Source organism: Hemitrygon akajei, chromosome 2 (assembly GCF_048418815.1).
Source record: "Hemitrygon akajei chromosome 2, sHemAka1.3, whole genome shotgun sequence".
Lineage (NCBI taxonomy): Eukaryota > Metazoa > Chordata > Chondrichthyes > Myliobatiformes > Dasyatidae > Hemitrygon > Hemitrygon akajei.
The window spans coordinates 124,924,018-124,940,580 of NC_133125.1; positions in this window are offsets into that span (position 1 = coordinate 124,924,018).

The following is a 16,563-nucleotide window of genomic DNA, read 5'->3' on the forward strand; positions in this document are numbered from 1 at the left end:
CTGTCTACAAGGGCAGGTATTGAGCAAGCTGGAGGTGAGCAAGTGCTGAAATGAGGGCTGATGACTGTATCCTGACTGTTCCAGTGAGTTTAGGTCACTGCTGGTGCCTGGAAGCACCTAATCCATACAATTCCTCTCTCTCTGCTGGGCTGTACAGGTCCTCCCAAATTTCAGATTTTACTATGATACAAGCTCTGTGGGAGAAGGTGACATTGCCTTCCATTACATCCGACAGGAGGTGGAGAATGACTGTAGGACTGTGGCAGCATGCCAGCACCAAGAGCAGATGCTGCTGTCTCTAAGCAACAGCACCATATCCCGCAGTGCCCAGGGTGTTGCCTTGGGCCACATGTCACTTCTGAGCCCTGGCTCACCTGACACCAACTTCTCCACACCAAACTGTGGGGTGACTCATTGCTGGATTAGCATGGGATTCCTGACACAGCAACGCTAAAGGAACGAAGGTTTAAACACCAAGTTCTCAGTACAGGGACATCCAGCCAAGTGTGTGCCTTTTCCAAAGCACAGCAGATATCTAGCCATGAGAAGCTAACAGGGGATGTAACAAATCAATTACTGCTATTCAAGCTAGTGCTAGGAGACCATTAACTGGAGTAGCAGCATTTTGCTAATTATAGCTGTATGCTCAGGGGCCTCTTTAATGAGTACCTCCTGTACAGAGTGTATGTTTGTGCTGTACTCCATTCACTTCAAGGTTTGACATTTTGTGCATTTAGAGATGTTCTTCTGCACACCACAATCTGTGCAGTTTACCAAATACATCTCACTGATGCACCTCAAGGATGCGTGCTTATCCCACTGCTCTACTCTCCCTACACTCACAACTGTGTGGCTAGGCACAGCTCAAATGCCATCTATAAATTTGCTGAAGACAGAACTATTGCTGGCAGAATTTCAGAGGATGACAAGGAAGTGTACAGGAGTGAGATAGATCAACTGATTGAGCTGTGTCATAGAAACAACCTTGCACTCAGTGTCAGTAAGGCCAAGGAATTAATCGTGGACCAGGAAGAGGAAGTCAAGGGAACACATGCCAGTTCTCACTGAAGGATCAGCAGTGGAAAGGAGAATAGCTTTATGTTCCTGTGTGTCGACATCCCTGAAGATCTGTCTTGAGCTCAATATATTGGTGCAATTACAAAGAAGGCACAACTGTGGCTATATTTCATTAAGAGTTTTGAGGAAACATGGTATGTCACCAAAGACACTTGCAAATATATACAATTGTATTGTGGAGACCATTCTAATTGGCTGCATTATCATTTGGTATGGAGGGGCCACTGTAGAGGATTAGAAAAAGCTGCAGTAAGTTGTAAACTCAGCCAGCTCCATCATGGGCACTAGGCTCCCTAGTATTGAGGAAACTTTCTAAAGCCAATGCCTCAAAAAGGAAGCATCCATCATTTAGAATCCCCATCACCCAGGACTTACCCTTTTCTCACTGCTACCATCAAGGAGGAGGTACAGGAGCCTGAAGACACACACTCAACATTTCTGGAATAGCTACTTCTCCTCCACCATCAGATTTCTGAATGGGCAATGGATACTACCTCACTTTTTTTCCTCCACTATTTTTGCACTACTTATACATGTTTTATTGAAATTTATAGTATTTTTATCATGTACTACAGTGTTCCGCTACACATAACAACAAATATCACAACATGTGCCAGTGATACTAAACCTGATTCTGACAGCGATTCTGATTCACTGTTGTAATGCATGGTTATTTGAGTTACTGTCGCCTCCTGTCAACTTGAATCAGTCTGGCCTCTCTCCACTGACCTCTCCCATTAACAAGGTGTTTTTGTCCACAAAACTGCTACTCACTTGATGATGTTGTTGTTTTTCTTAATTTTTCACATGATTCTTTGTAAACTCTAGAATGTTCTGTGAACTCTGTTGTGGTATGAAAATCCTAGGAAGTCAGCAATTTCTGAAATACTCAAAGCACCCCATCTGGCACCAACAATCATTCCATGGTGAAGGTTACTTTAATCATATTTATTCCCCATTCCAATATTTGGTCTGAACAACAATTGAACCTCTTGATAATGCCTGCATGTTTTTATGCATTGAGATGCTGCCACATGATTGGCTGATTATATAGTTGCATGAACAAGCAGGTGTACAGGTTTACCTAATAATATGGCCACGGAGTGCTACTCTTCCAATGATTGTGAATGCACAAGACACTGGTAACTGAAGCAACAAAGAATCAATTTGAGGAACACAGTAAATTGAGCAGCATCTGTTGGAGAATAGGAATTGCAGATGGTTCAGGCTAAGAGTTTTGATGCAAGGATTCAATCCGAAACATTGATAACTCCTCTACCCACAAAGAACCTGTGTCATCCATGGAAAGCACCAAGCAGATTGTTTGTTCTTACAATTATACTGTTGCGTTCATCAATTCTTTATCATCTCTAAAGCCAGAATCATGCAATATACGGCTGACTTCTGCCATGTTCTGCCTTTATGTTATAGGGCCCTGCTACCCAATCCTGCTGCTTGCTTCAGTCATGTCCCATCACCTTAGTGCTCACTGAACTATGTCATTGCCAGAGTAAAGTTCTTATCTAATGTTGCAATCCTTCTTTTGTCCTTTCATTTCTTTGCAATCTATCGGAACTTGCTCATTAATGTGCATTTTCCAAATTTTCCAGGGTTGGTAGTCCATGCGAGTCTGGAAGTCAAGGCCCAAAATTCAAATCTATGATCGTTGAACCCTGGGGTTGAGGCACAAACATGAAATCTTTGAACCCAGAAGCGGGGTTGGAAGATGCGGAGGATGGAAACCAGCAGTCCCAGGTAAGGGGTCCACACGGGCAAGAGTCATGCAGGCCGGTGACCCTTAGCCCACCAGGCATGGAGGTCAATGCAAGTCAGGAGGCTGAGGCCCGATAGGTCAAAACCATGATTGGCTAATTCTGGGATCGATACTCAGAGGTTGGTGAAGTCCAGATGGCAAATTCAAAGCTTGTTCTTTCTTGTATTTTTGTTCTGTTTGTTACAGAGTGGGAGTTGAATAGTATTTGATCCATTGGAATGAAGTAAATGAGAGTAATCCTAAGTTTGTTAATTGATTATTTAATTTAAGAATTATAAACCTTGTTTCATAATTGTATAATAGTTTCTGTTTATTTATGTTTTGTGTTAGTCATATTCAGATTGAAATTTATTTATTACGTGTACATTGAAATATACAGGAGAATGCATAGTTTATATTAGATGAACTGCAAAACAAGACAACTGTAGCAAAAAAAAATCCATTTTCCCACCCTCTTACCCACTCAAACGTACAGACAGGCCTCCAACCCCAGGGCAGTGGAGTCACAATGAAACCTGCTGATTGAAGCTGTCAACAACTCCCTTTTACCCAGCTGGGAAGAGTTCAAAGATAACTGAACCAGTGAAAGCACTTACAACTACCCATATAAGTGACCTTTTAGTCAATTGCCATTATTGATGGGAAGTTGGGAGTTCGGGAAGCTGGGATGGAATTTACCCCCAGAAATGATACTAAAAGACATAGCATATTCACATATATGGTAGGAAACCTATTGATAGTGTTCCACCTTGGAAGATAAAAGGAAAGAAATCAGGTGATATTGCATTAACTTCTTCTGACTTTCATAACTCCTTTATCTCCCAAGGCAGGAAGAGGATTATTTTCACTTTCATTCCAAACTAGAGATATATCTTCCTAAACAAAAATAATTAGCTTTCATTTCACTGCCACATCCATATAGAGGGTTTCCAAGGAGAAAGTTGAGCATGCAGATAAAAGTTTAGGCACTATTGTACATTGTCTGTCCATTTCAAACATTTCATATTGGTAACAGGCTATTTCATTTTCTCATCAGATCCTTGCCTAGTTCTTCCAATGAGCCTGGAGATCTTGTAGTGTTTGAAATGGACAGACAATGTAAAACAGAGCCCAAACCTTTATCTTCAAGCAAAGGAAAATCAACTGAGATGATTCTTTACTATTTATATAGTTTGTCCATACTTTTATCTGGTTAAATTAAAATAACATTGGATGTTTTAATGTACTCAATCCAGAGATCCAGTATGATAATCAACAGGTCAGGCAATGTCTACGTAGGGATATGGATAATCGACATTTTGGGTCAAGGTGGTTTCTTGCTGCCTAATTACTGATGAGCTGATTGTACTGCATTATGGATTGCCAGGCATATGTCAATCTTTTCCCTCAGCCTTCCATCCTCAATGGCAATATAATCACTTCTCACAAGATAGTGTGAATCCTAAGCTGAAAAGCTACAGGTGAAATCTCTTTTACTTACCTTAAAACCGATGTGTGTTGATGGTGAAATCTTCAGTTATACTATAAAGCAGATTATTCCAATATTTTGCTTGTCGCAGATGAGCTTAAGTTTAGAGAGTTTGCCACTCTCTAAAACTAAGTTAATTTAAAACACTGTTTATTGCAAAATTCTGAAAGATCCATGCCTTGCCTTGCACCAAAATCTACCTCTTTGCCTACTACAGTGATTTAGTCATAAATTCATAGATTCATACACTCAGCGGTCTGCTTCTTAATACAGATAGCTAAGCAGCATCAACTCAATGCATAAAATCATACAAAAATATAGTCAAGAGATTCAATTGTTGTTCAGACCAAACATTGGAATGGTGAAGAAATGTGACTTCAACTGTGGAATGATTGTTGGTGCTAGACGGGATGGTTTGAGTGCCTCGGAACTGCTGATCTCCTGGGATTTACATGCACAAGATTCTCTAAAGTTTACAGAAAATGGTGCAAACACACAAAAAACATCCAGTGAGCACTGTTCTTTGAATGAAAATGCCTTGTTAATGAGTGAAGTCAAAGGAGAATGGTTAGAATGGTTCAAGCTCACAGTAACTCAAATAACCTTGTGTTGCAAGAGTGGTGTGCAGAAGAGCATTTCTGAATGCACAACTGATAAAGCTTGAAGTGGATGGGCTACAGCAGCAGAAGACCATGAACATACACTGAGTAGTCACTGTATAAGGTTCATAAGATACCTAAAGAAAAAGTGGTGACTGAGTGTACATTGGTATACATAGATCCTCTGAGATGTTGATGTTCAGGAATTTGAAATAGCTTATCCTTTCCACTGCTGACCCCTCAGTGAGGACTGGTGTGTGTTCTCCTGACTTCCCCTTCCTGACGTCAATTTTTTTCTTGACAACATCTAGGCAAGTAACAGTGTCATTACTGAGTCCAATGAATGACTGAACAGGATCAACGGGAATCATTGTAAAAAACCTTGCTAAAGCAAAAATTCCATTTAAACTTCATTAAAAGGGATCTGATTATCCTCAAGACATCAGGATATATCAAAGTAAACTATGGTGATTAATCCATTAGTGATGTACTGTACATTCCGACTCAATATGGAGGGTGCTGCTATAGTAGAAGCTACAGTGAGGAAGATTTTATTCCCACATTCCCTAATAATAAAGGAAATGCAGTTGTCAAGTATGTCCTGTCAAATTGAAAAACACATTGTAGACGGTGGTATCCCTTCAATGGTGTTCCATCCGCAGGAATGTGCATCAAGCAGGTGACCTTTCGAGCATGTCAGTGAGATCAGCGTAATATAGGAAGTGCTGTAGGGAGAGACAGCTGAGCTCTGTTGGGACGTTGGCAGGGCTGACGAGACTTTGCCAAGCAAAGTTCAGCTAAGTACATTGCAACCATGATACCAGGTAAGATGGCAGCAAGTGACAGGTTGGAATGTCCAGACTATCATGTTGTTTTGCAGGTACCACGTCCAATTAATTGACTTCACCCAGTACAGTTGGACTTTGGTTATCTTAGATTTTGACAGTCAAGGCTGTTAGACTATAAACAGGAAACCTCTGAAAAGCTCAAGTCAATGTCTTGATATTGGAATGCTGACAAAGGCATTTTTCACCTCATTTGTTTAACAAGTTCCCAGTCCACAAAGCATGATGGATAGAAGAGCTTAGGAGTCTGTAACTTAAAAATGTCCCCAAACATCTCATCCCAATTAAACTCTACCTCTTTAACAAGTTTCTTGTCACTTACACTGCCTTGCTTGAAATTGATTTCTGTCCGATTTCTGAATGATTTACCATTTCATTGCATTTATATAAGTGGATTTGTTGTTGTTACTCCAATACAGAACACTACTGCAAAAGGATTTATTTACGGTTCCGTTCTCAGACTGCCAACTGAGCTACTTAAAAGAGAAATAATTAAAATTATAATTAGACCAGGCACCATTAATGTTCATCAGTGACAATGCCTGCTTGTCAAATTATCTATGCTTTTAATAATGGAGCACCTCTTAGGATTAAATACTTAGTCTGACAACATATGAATGAATCACCCTATAGAATACTCAGCATCTGCATTGAAAAAGTTATCATTATTCCAGAAACAAAGACTAACACAAATATCTGCATCTTGCCTGGCAGTATAGAACTACATGATCAAATTAAATTATTGGAATTAATACATTAGAGTAGTATTGTGTACTATAGAAGCAGACTATTCCAAAAATAGACCAATATTGTTAATGCTGCTTATGAAATTGCTCACATTTCCTCATCTTGCCCTTTCATTTTTCCGTTCATTTTACCTTTCCCTATCTACCTTCCTTAGATGTTCAAAGTTAAAGGTTCAAAGTCCAAACAACATTTATCTTCAAAGTACATACCATACACAGCCTTGAGATTCATCTTCCTGCAGGCAGCCACAAAACAAAGAAGCAGAATAAAATTCTCGAAAATAATCCACACCATAAAAACAGTCATAACCCAATATGCAAAAAAGAACGAGTCATGTAAACAATATAAAAAGAAACAAATAAATAATCCACAGAGTTGCTGAAAGTAAGACTATAACAATTTGCCAGTTCTCTGCTGCAGCCAGACCAGAAGCCCACGGTCGCAGGCCACAGCTGTGGATCCAGGTTCAGTGCTGAGCTGTGTCAGTGGCTGCAGGCCATAGGTGCAGAATCAGTTCAGTGTTGAGGTGAGTAAAGCCTCCCACAATAGTGAGATGAATCCCAGTTTGTCCTCCACCATCGGCCTCATTACATTAACCTTTTTAATCTTCTCAGTGCTTAAATCGGTCAAACATCGGTTTGTTACCCAGTCTTGGGCCAGTGGCCCACTGCTTCATCCTGGCCCCAAGTCCACCCTAGCAATGGCCACGGCAACCGTAATTGCATTTTAGAGAGTTCAATTTGCCAAGTACTTTAGCATACCACAAAAATACTAGGTCATACAGATGCTTGAAAAGCACACCACCCAGCGGGAAATTACAGGCAGTGGATTGCAGTGATCATGGTCCCAAGAAAACATATTTTGTAGAATAGTTAGTAGTTTTGTTTGCTGTCTGCAAAGTGTCACCACATCTCCAATTCAGCTCCACTAGTCCCTGTAATATCATTTCCAGATTCTGAACACTTGCCAAATTAAACTTTCTCAATTTCTTTTTTTAACGTTTATCAACAGCATTCAGCTTCACTTCAAAACAGATTCACTTAAAACCTACAATCTGTAAAGAACATGAGTAATGTGATTAAAGGAACACTTGAAATGTATTCATAGAAGAAAATGTATTCTTTCGTTAGTCAGTATTGGAGCATTTTACTCTGCTTCAGAGAAAATGCATTTAAGTGCAGTTTTATTATTAAAAAGTGAACCAGATATGTGTAGTGACATTGCATTGTCCTTGCAGTTTGATGTCACTTGCCTTTTTGCACATATAAACTTCACTGACAGACTCCCATTAGTAGAACGAATCCAATATATTTTTATGCTTGCTCTTGATGTTCAGATTACTGACGCAGTAATTGCCAGGTTGGAGCTTCCAACTACCCTTCTGCCACAGGGGATGGTTCCACTGACAGCACCACAATTGCTTAGATAAATTGGTTCCTTTAGAGAATTTTCTATTTAGTCCTTTGATCACTAAAACATGATGCTCTTAAGCCTTGCTGCCAGTTCCTTGAGATCCAGCAGCACTCACCAAGGAATAATTGGAACTGTGTTACTTTTCCGTGTTCTGCTGTGTGCTGATATTCAGCTCAACCCATGACCCATGATGCCTTTATGTTCATTAGGGTGCAAACCTCTTAACATATTCAAAGTCAGACAATTGTTGGGGGAAGACAATGGCTTTGCAGAAACTCTTAACACATTAGAGCTGAGACAGGAGGAGGAGCTTGGGAGGAAACAATGGCGCCTAACGGCGAATCCTTTGCTTGCCTCTTCGGAAATAGTTCTATTTCCATCTTTAATATCTCTACGTTTCCCTTTCAGGGTTCTTTTGAAGACCCTGACCTGGAGTTACACACTGACTTCAGTTCTTTGCGGGAATAGGGGTTTCACGACTGGCCGTTATTCGATATGCCATGGATACAGACTAAGAGATTAGCTCACCTTCCGAGTTCCAGGATTTTGTGGCTCTGGGGAAGGTCGGTGTCTCTGCAGGCATCTGGTGTGTTGTGGGAGATGGAGAGCAAAAACAGCAAGCTGGCTGCTGGCTGAGTGCCCAGAGACCCGAGTTCTTTGGGCACAGAGCTTGGAAAAAGCGATACAGCAGTCTTTTAACATAATAAATCAGCGAGTTGTTTGTCATGTCTCCCCTCTCACTGTGAAACAGGGACAGCTCTTTTCCCCTTATTAGGGAGAGAGAGAGAGAGCCTGTGGTATGTTGAATACTGGGTGAACGTGTAGTCTTTGGGATACTGCATGTCTGTGTCTTTGTTGATACTTTGCCGCACACCTGAGTGCTTGGTGGTGGGTGCCGATTATTTTGCTGGGGGGGATTGTTGCTTTGCTGCCTCTTGTGCAAGGGAGGGGGGAGCTGGGGATGTGCTTTGGGGTTCTAGCATTTAACTGTCATTCATTATTTGTCACTCCTCTGTTTTCGTGGATGGTTGTGAAGAAAAAAGTATTTCAGGATATATATTGTATACATTTCTCTGACATTAAATGTGCCTTTGAAACAAATGCTCTTGCAAAACTCAGTAAAATTAGAGACCCTAGAAAGCAACTTCTTCTTGTTCAGCCCAAACATCAGATCAACATGGGGCATCCACCTGCTATTGCGGCTCCTCATTGTCTGACATTTATTATCTCATTCACTGTTGGATCCCAGTGCTGTTGTTAATCCTCTTTGTGCCTTGTGGTGCATCGGGTGACATCCTTGCTGTTTCTTTAAGATTTGTCTGTTTTTCACAAGGCTGAGTTGCTAGCTGAACGCTCAACCCAAATAGATGGAAAGCATGCAAGGAGATGTCCTGGATTCGAACCTGGACCACTCTCCTCGAATTCCAGTGTAGAGGCCACTACACCACCGGCTGGCTATTGCTGGATATTGGCATCTTATCTTGAGTAATTACCAACGTAGCAATGTTGGAATGGCTGCAACTGCTTAAGAGATCTGAATATTGATTTTTAAACTGTGAGCAACAAAGGAAACTTCAATAATGCTTGACTACGACACAAAGGGACTGAAATGCAAATTGAGTTGGAATGTGTAATGGGCAATATTACATTTGCCACTTACAACACATATCCAGCTCCAATACAGTTGAAAAATAGGCAAAAACAACACTTACGTAACAGAATCAGAATCAGGTTTAATATCACCGGCATCTGAGGAGAAATTTGTTGACTTTGTGGAAGCCTTACAATGCAATGATTAATAATAGAAAAAAAAAACATGACTTATATTAAATAGATAAATTAAATAAGTAGTGCGAAAACTGAAATGGACACTAATGAAGTAGCGTTCATGAGTTCAATGTCCATTCAGAAATTGGATGGCAGAGGGGAAGAAGCTGTTCTTGAATCACTGATTGTGTGTCTTCACACACTGTACCTCCTTCTAATGGCAGTAATGAAAACAGTACATGTTCTGGGTGATGGAGGTCCTTAATGATAGATACCACACATACTCCCAGTTTCTTTCCCAGAGAATAGTTAGCATGCAGAGCCCATTATCACAGGCTATAATTGAAGAGAAGGCCAATAATTTCTTTAAAGGGAAAAGAGAAGGAGTATCCAATGAGAAAGCACCAGGAGCAAATAGCAAATTGATGTAGGAACAGCAGGTCAGGCAGCATCTGTGGTGAAAAGGGAATGATCAATGATTTGGGTTGAGATTCCACATTGGGATCCTTTCCTTCCATAGAGGCCTCAAGGCCTGCTGAGGTTCTTCAGCAGTTTGAACTTGCTCCAGCTTTTGATATCTGCAGTCGCTTGTGTCTCTAGAAAGGAAAGCAGGTTAGCTTGTTAGGTCTGGATAAAGTAGGGTGGAAGTAGTTGAAATAAACTTCCACATGCTGTTAATTCCAAACTATTTCATGCAATAGATGACATCAGTTGGTAAGATGCCTCTAAGTCACAAAAACTTCAGTTCAAGGTTATTTTAAAAACCTGAGCACAAAAATCTTGTCTGACTCTTCAATCAAAGGGTGTTCCCTATTGGAATTCCTTCTGTTTGGTATGTTAAAGTAACCTGTTTTCTCACACGGTGGTGAAAGATTCCAAGGCACCATTTGGAAGAAAGTAAAAGGAGTGATCACCACTCATCCCTTGATAATATTGATAGGAAATTGAATTTCAAATCATTATTATGTTGCTAATTGTGGAACCTAGCACAAGGTGCATATTCCTCTTTTTTATGTTAAACTGTATATTGGCAAAAAGTCTATAATATTCTGTCGGTTGTTAAGAAATTTGGGATGGAATAAAAGACACACAAAATACAAGTATTCTTTTAAAGGCATAATGTTGGGAACAGATTCTTTGGCAGTCACTTTGATTGCAGCTGATTGCTGGGACCACCCACTGAGTGTCGTCCATGTTGAGCTTGTCAGCTTTGGTGCTTTATCCTTTCAGCTGGCTTTGATTCCTCCTCACCACCCTTCCCTCAACTGCAATAAAATTACACAGTGTGAAAAGTTATAATTTATACAGCTGTGCATCACAACATCACAAGGTTGCAAACCCCCCCCCCAGAAAAGTTGTACCATAGCTCCTTTTCCACTGTAATGTTCAGTAGCCATTCTAGATATCTCTTACATTTTTATTCTTATTCTTATTTTCTTCTTATTATCTTTATCAGTTAAAAAATGTTAAATTGCAATTTATTATTCATGACTTTGCTACCTTGTATTTATTTAACCGCTTTTGTGCGCTCTTATTACTGATTGCTAAACAACGAAAATCTTTCTTTCCAAAAGTATGCAGGCTTCCAGCAAAGTAGTGATTCCACTAAGTTTTTCAGAGATCAAGTTGTGTTTCCAAACTTGGGAAGGAAGAGCTGTTGCTGTGGGCAGTGGGAAGGCCAAATCCTGGTGTGGTTCTTACACTGAAGACCATTACACCATAACACCAAAAGCTAAATTAGGCCATTCAACCCATCAAGTCTGCTCCAGCATTCCATAATGCCTGATTTATTAACCGTCTCAACCTTATTTTTCTGCCTTCTCTCTATAACCTTTGATGCCCTGAATAATCAAAAACCTATCAACCTCCACTTTAAATATACTAAATGTCTTGGCCTCCACAGCCAAATGTGGCAATTAATTCCACAGATTCACCACCCTCTGGCTAAAAAAATAAATTCTCCTCTCTGTTCTACACAGATATCCCTCTACTCTGAGGCTGTGCCCTCTAGTTCTGGACTCACCACTAAAGGAAACATTTTTCTGCATCCACTCGATCTAGGCCTTTCAATATTTGAAAGGCTTCAATGAGATCTCCCTTCATTCTTCTACATTCAGCTGAGTACAAGCCCGGTGCCATCAAATGCTCCTCATATTCTAACTGTTTCATTCCCAGAATCTCTTCTTTATGCTCTCCAATGCCAGCACATCTTTTAGTAGATAAGGGGCCCAAAACTGCTCACAATACTCCTACTGTGTTTTGATCAATGCCTTATAAAGCCTAAGCACAGAACCCTGTTCTTATATTCTCATCCTTTTGAAATGAATGTCTTCAAAATAATATTATTTCCTCCAACAATACCAATTAAGGCAGTCAAAGGATTAGGTTTAAAATTTACTTTAAAAAGCACCGAAGAAGTTTGAAATACTTCCTTCCAATACTTTTCAAGACTTGGACAAGTTCAAAACATATGGATTAGTGAAGCTTCTTCATTATTACATCTATCGCAACAGGGAGTTACATCCGAATAAAAACAAGACAGCTTATCTTTAGACATATGGGCTCTATGAACCACTTTAAATTGTAGAAGGGAATGATGGGCACATAACGATGAGGTCTTAAACAATTTAAAACTTTCATTCCAAGTATCCTCAGAAATTGATATCTGTAAATCTTGTTCCCAAAGATTTTTAGTTTTATCTAACAGAATAGTTCTCATTCCCAACAACATACCATAAATATTAGATATAGATATCTAATATTTATCTGTTCAATTTGTATATTTTGGCCTTTATGTCTCTTATAGCCAGGAGGGCATTGTTGCTTAAGTGGAAGGATGCCACTCCGCCTACTCATACTCATTGGTTACATGATGTTATGCCTTTCTTAAATTTAGAGAAGATTCGCTGTTCAATTTCTGAAACTAGACAAGATTTTTTAACAGTGTGGGGACCTTTTTTGAATTACTTTCAAAATCTTTGATTTGCTATTAAGCTCAGATGTTGGCTAATAATATGTTTTATTATATGTTAAGGATTTTTTCCTTTTCATTTTTTTAACCAAACAGCTGTTTTTTTATGGTAGTGGGTTTAGATTTCTTGTATAATAGAATTATTTCTTTTCAATTTTATGTTTAAAATTAATCTATATGGATATGGAGTAATTACAATTCATCTGTGATTTCAATATATTGTAATTGATATATATTATATATCTTATATATTATATATCTTACTGTACCCTGTATTCTTTTATGTAAGAAATCAATAAAAATATTGAAAAAGAAATGAATGTCTTTCTTATCATGGATCAACCTACAAGTTAACCTATAGGGAATCCTACACAAGATCTTCCAAATCCCCTTCAACCCGTGAGTTCCGAGTTTTCTCCCTATTTAGAAAATACTCTACCAAAGTGCATAACCATACATTCCCCTATACTATATTTCATCTGTCACTTCTTTCTCCATTCTCTTAATCATTCTAAGGCAGAGTCCCCTCTTCCTCAACATGACCTGTCCCCCATAAGTCTTTGTATCACCTGCTAACTTGACCACAAAATCATCATTCAAATCTTTGGCCCGTAACGTGACAAGAAGCCTTTTCAATGCCGACCCATGCGGAAGACCACTAGTCACTGACAGCCAACAAGTAAAGGCCCCTTATTCAGCTCTTTGCCTTCTACTAGTCACTCAATCTTCTATCCATGCTCGTATATTTCCTGTAATACGTATTCCATGGGATCTTACCTTTTAGCAGCCTCATGTGTGACAATTTGTCAAAAGCCTTCTCAAAATATAAGTAAGTAATATCCACTGACTCTCCTTTGTCTGTACTGCCTGTTAGTTCTTCAAGAAATTCCAACAGATTTGTCAGGTAAGATTTCACCTGAAGGAAACCATGCTGACTTTGGCCTGTTTTATCATGTGTCTCCAAGAGGCTAGAAAGCTCACCCCTAGTAATGGATTCCAATGTTTTCTCAACCAGTGAAGTCAGGCTAACAGGTCTACAATTTCCTTTCTTCTGCCTCCCTCCCTTTTTATGTCTAGTACTTTTCCATTTATGTCTAATGGATGTATAGTACCATTAGCAATTTTCCAGTCTTTTAGAACTATTCCAGAATCTTGTGATTATTGAAATATCATTACTAATGTCTCCACAATCTCTTGTCTCTTGTCTCCAACTATCTCTTTCAGAACTCTGCAGTGTAGTCCATTTGGATTGAGTGATTTATCAACCTTCAGACGTTTCAGTTTCCAAAGCACCTTTTCCCTAATAATAGCAACTGCACTAATTTCTGCCCTCTGAAACTCAAACCTCTGACATACTGCTAGAATCATCCCTGCTAATCTCCCTTTCCAATCAGCTTTGGTCAGCTTGCCTCTCATGCTTCTGTAGTTTCCTTTAGTCTTCTGTTTGTTTGTTTTTATCTTTTCCCCCTCAAACCGCAGGGTGAATTCCATCATATTATGGTCACTGTCTCCTAAATGTTCTTGTATCTTAAACTCCCTAATTAAACCTGGTTCATCACACAACACCCAGACCAGAATTTCCTTCCACCTAGGGAAATTAACCATAAGCCACTCTAAAAAACCATTTCATAGACTCTCTCCAAATTCTCTCTATTCGGATCCAGCACAACATGGAAATCCCTCATGACTATCTCAACACTGCCCCTTTTTATATGCTTTTTCTATCTTCCTTTGTAATCTATGTCCCACAACCTTGATACTGTTTGGAGGTCTGTATAGAATTCCCATTCAAGTATTTTCACCTTTGTTTAGATCCTCCCCAACAGCTCTAGCAAACTTGCCCATAAAGATATGCTTCCCCTTGGGTTCAGGAGTAGCTAGGTGATACATTCCCCAGAAGAGATTCTAATGATCCAGAAATACTGAATCCTGTCCTCTGCACTAGATCCTAGGGCCCCATTCAACTCTACTATCATCCTATTCCTACCCTGACTAATACATGACATTGGGAGTAATCCAGAGATTACTACCTTGAAAGTCCTGCTGTTCAGTCTCTTCTCTAACACTCTATACTCACTGAAAGTTACAAACTCATCCTTCCTTAAACTGTCCCACCCACAATTACTTTCATCTTGGTAGCTTCTTTAGTTTAGATATTGCAGGAGCTCAAACACAAACAGCCAAATAATGAATCATAATGACATTATGTCAGGGATAATCACTGAAAAGGAGGTCTGTAATGTCCAAGCATTTCCAGAACTGGGAGACAAAATTTATCTTTGAAGAAGGCCAGGTTGGCCATCCAAAATACCACTAAGGGCCAATCATTTGAAGACTTAATTACTGAACTACATCACTCAGGATCATCAACACTACCAAACTTCAAGTCCTGGGCTTTTGTATCTCCCTCTGCACTGGATATTCAACTGCCTCATTGGCTGATCAAAATCAGCAAGGATTGATCACCTGGACAATACAAATACCAATGTCAGGATGCAGATTATTGACAACAGCTCAGTGTTTAACACCATCATTCCTACAGTTTTGATCAAAAAGCTCCAAAACGTGGGCCTCATATCTCCCTCTGCAACTGGTTCCTCGACTTCCCAACTGGAAGATCACAATTTGGCAATTTTGGAAATAACATCTCCACCTCGCTGACGATCAACACTGGCTCAGGTGGTGATGAAAGGACATACAGGAGCGAGATATGTCAGCTAGTTGAGTAGTGTCATTGCAACAATCTTGCATTCAACGTCATTAAGGCCAAAGAACTGATTATGGGCTTCAGAAGGGGAAAGACAAGGGAATGCTCACCAGTCCTCATAGAGGGATCAGAACTGGAAAGAGTGAGCAATTTCAAGTTCCTGGATGTTAATATCTCTGGGGACCTATCCTGCGCCCAACACATTGATGCAGCCACAAAGAAGACACAACAATGGCTATATTCCATTCGGAGATTTAGGAGATTTGGTGTGTCACCAAAGTCACTCCCATATTTTTACAGATGTAGCATGGAGAGCATTCTAACTGGCTGCGTCACCATCTGGTATGGGGGGGGGGGAAGTGGGCGGGGGCACTCCATAGACTCAGAGTAAGCAGCAGAGAGTTGTAAACCTAGTCAGATCCATCATGGATACTAGCCTCCGTAATATCCAGGATATCTTCAAGAAGTGATGCCTCAGAAATGTGACGTCCATTATTAAGGACCCCCACTACCCAGTATATGTCCTATTCCCATTGATACCCTCAGGAAGAAGGTGCAGAACCCTGAAGGCACACACTCAACAATCCAGGAACAGTTCTTTTTCCCTCTGCCATCTGATTTCTGAATGAAAATTAAACCCATGAGGACTATACAGGTACACCTCAGTGCTATGTGCTTAGCCCCTGCTAAAACTTTTTTTGCACCACAAGACTAACATGCTAATCACAGCTCCATCGCCATTCTTCAAATTTGCCAATGACATTACCGTTGGATATATCAAATGTGGTTATGAGTCAGCTTACTGGAGCAATATGGGTCATCTGGTTGAGAGATGCCATGACAACAAACTCTAGCTCAATGTGAGCAAAAATAAAGAGCTTCAGGAGGGGGAGGGGTGTGAACATGCATTAGTCTATATTGGGGGAAGCAATGGTGGAGAGATTCAGCAGCCTTAATTTACTGGGCACTAACATGTCAATGAGCTGTTCAGGGCTGAGTATAAAGATGCAATCATAAGGAAAGTGCATATGCATCCTTACTTTCTTAGGAGGTTGCCACTGAACACAGTAACAAGCTTCTGCAGACATACTGCTGAAAGTATCCTGACTGCCTGCATTGTGGTCTGGTGACAATTCAAATGTGCAGAAGCACAAGAAGCTGCTGAGAGTAGTGGACTCGGCCCAGTACATCATGG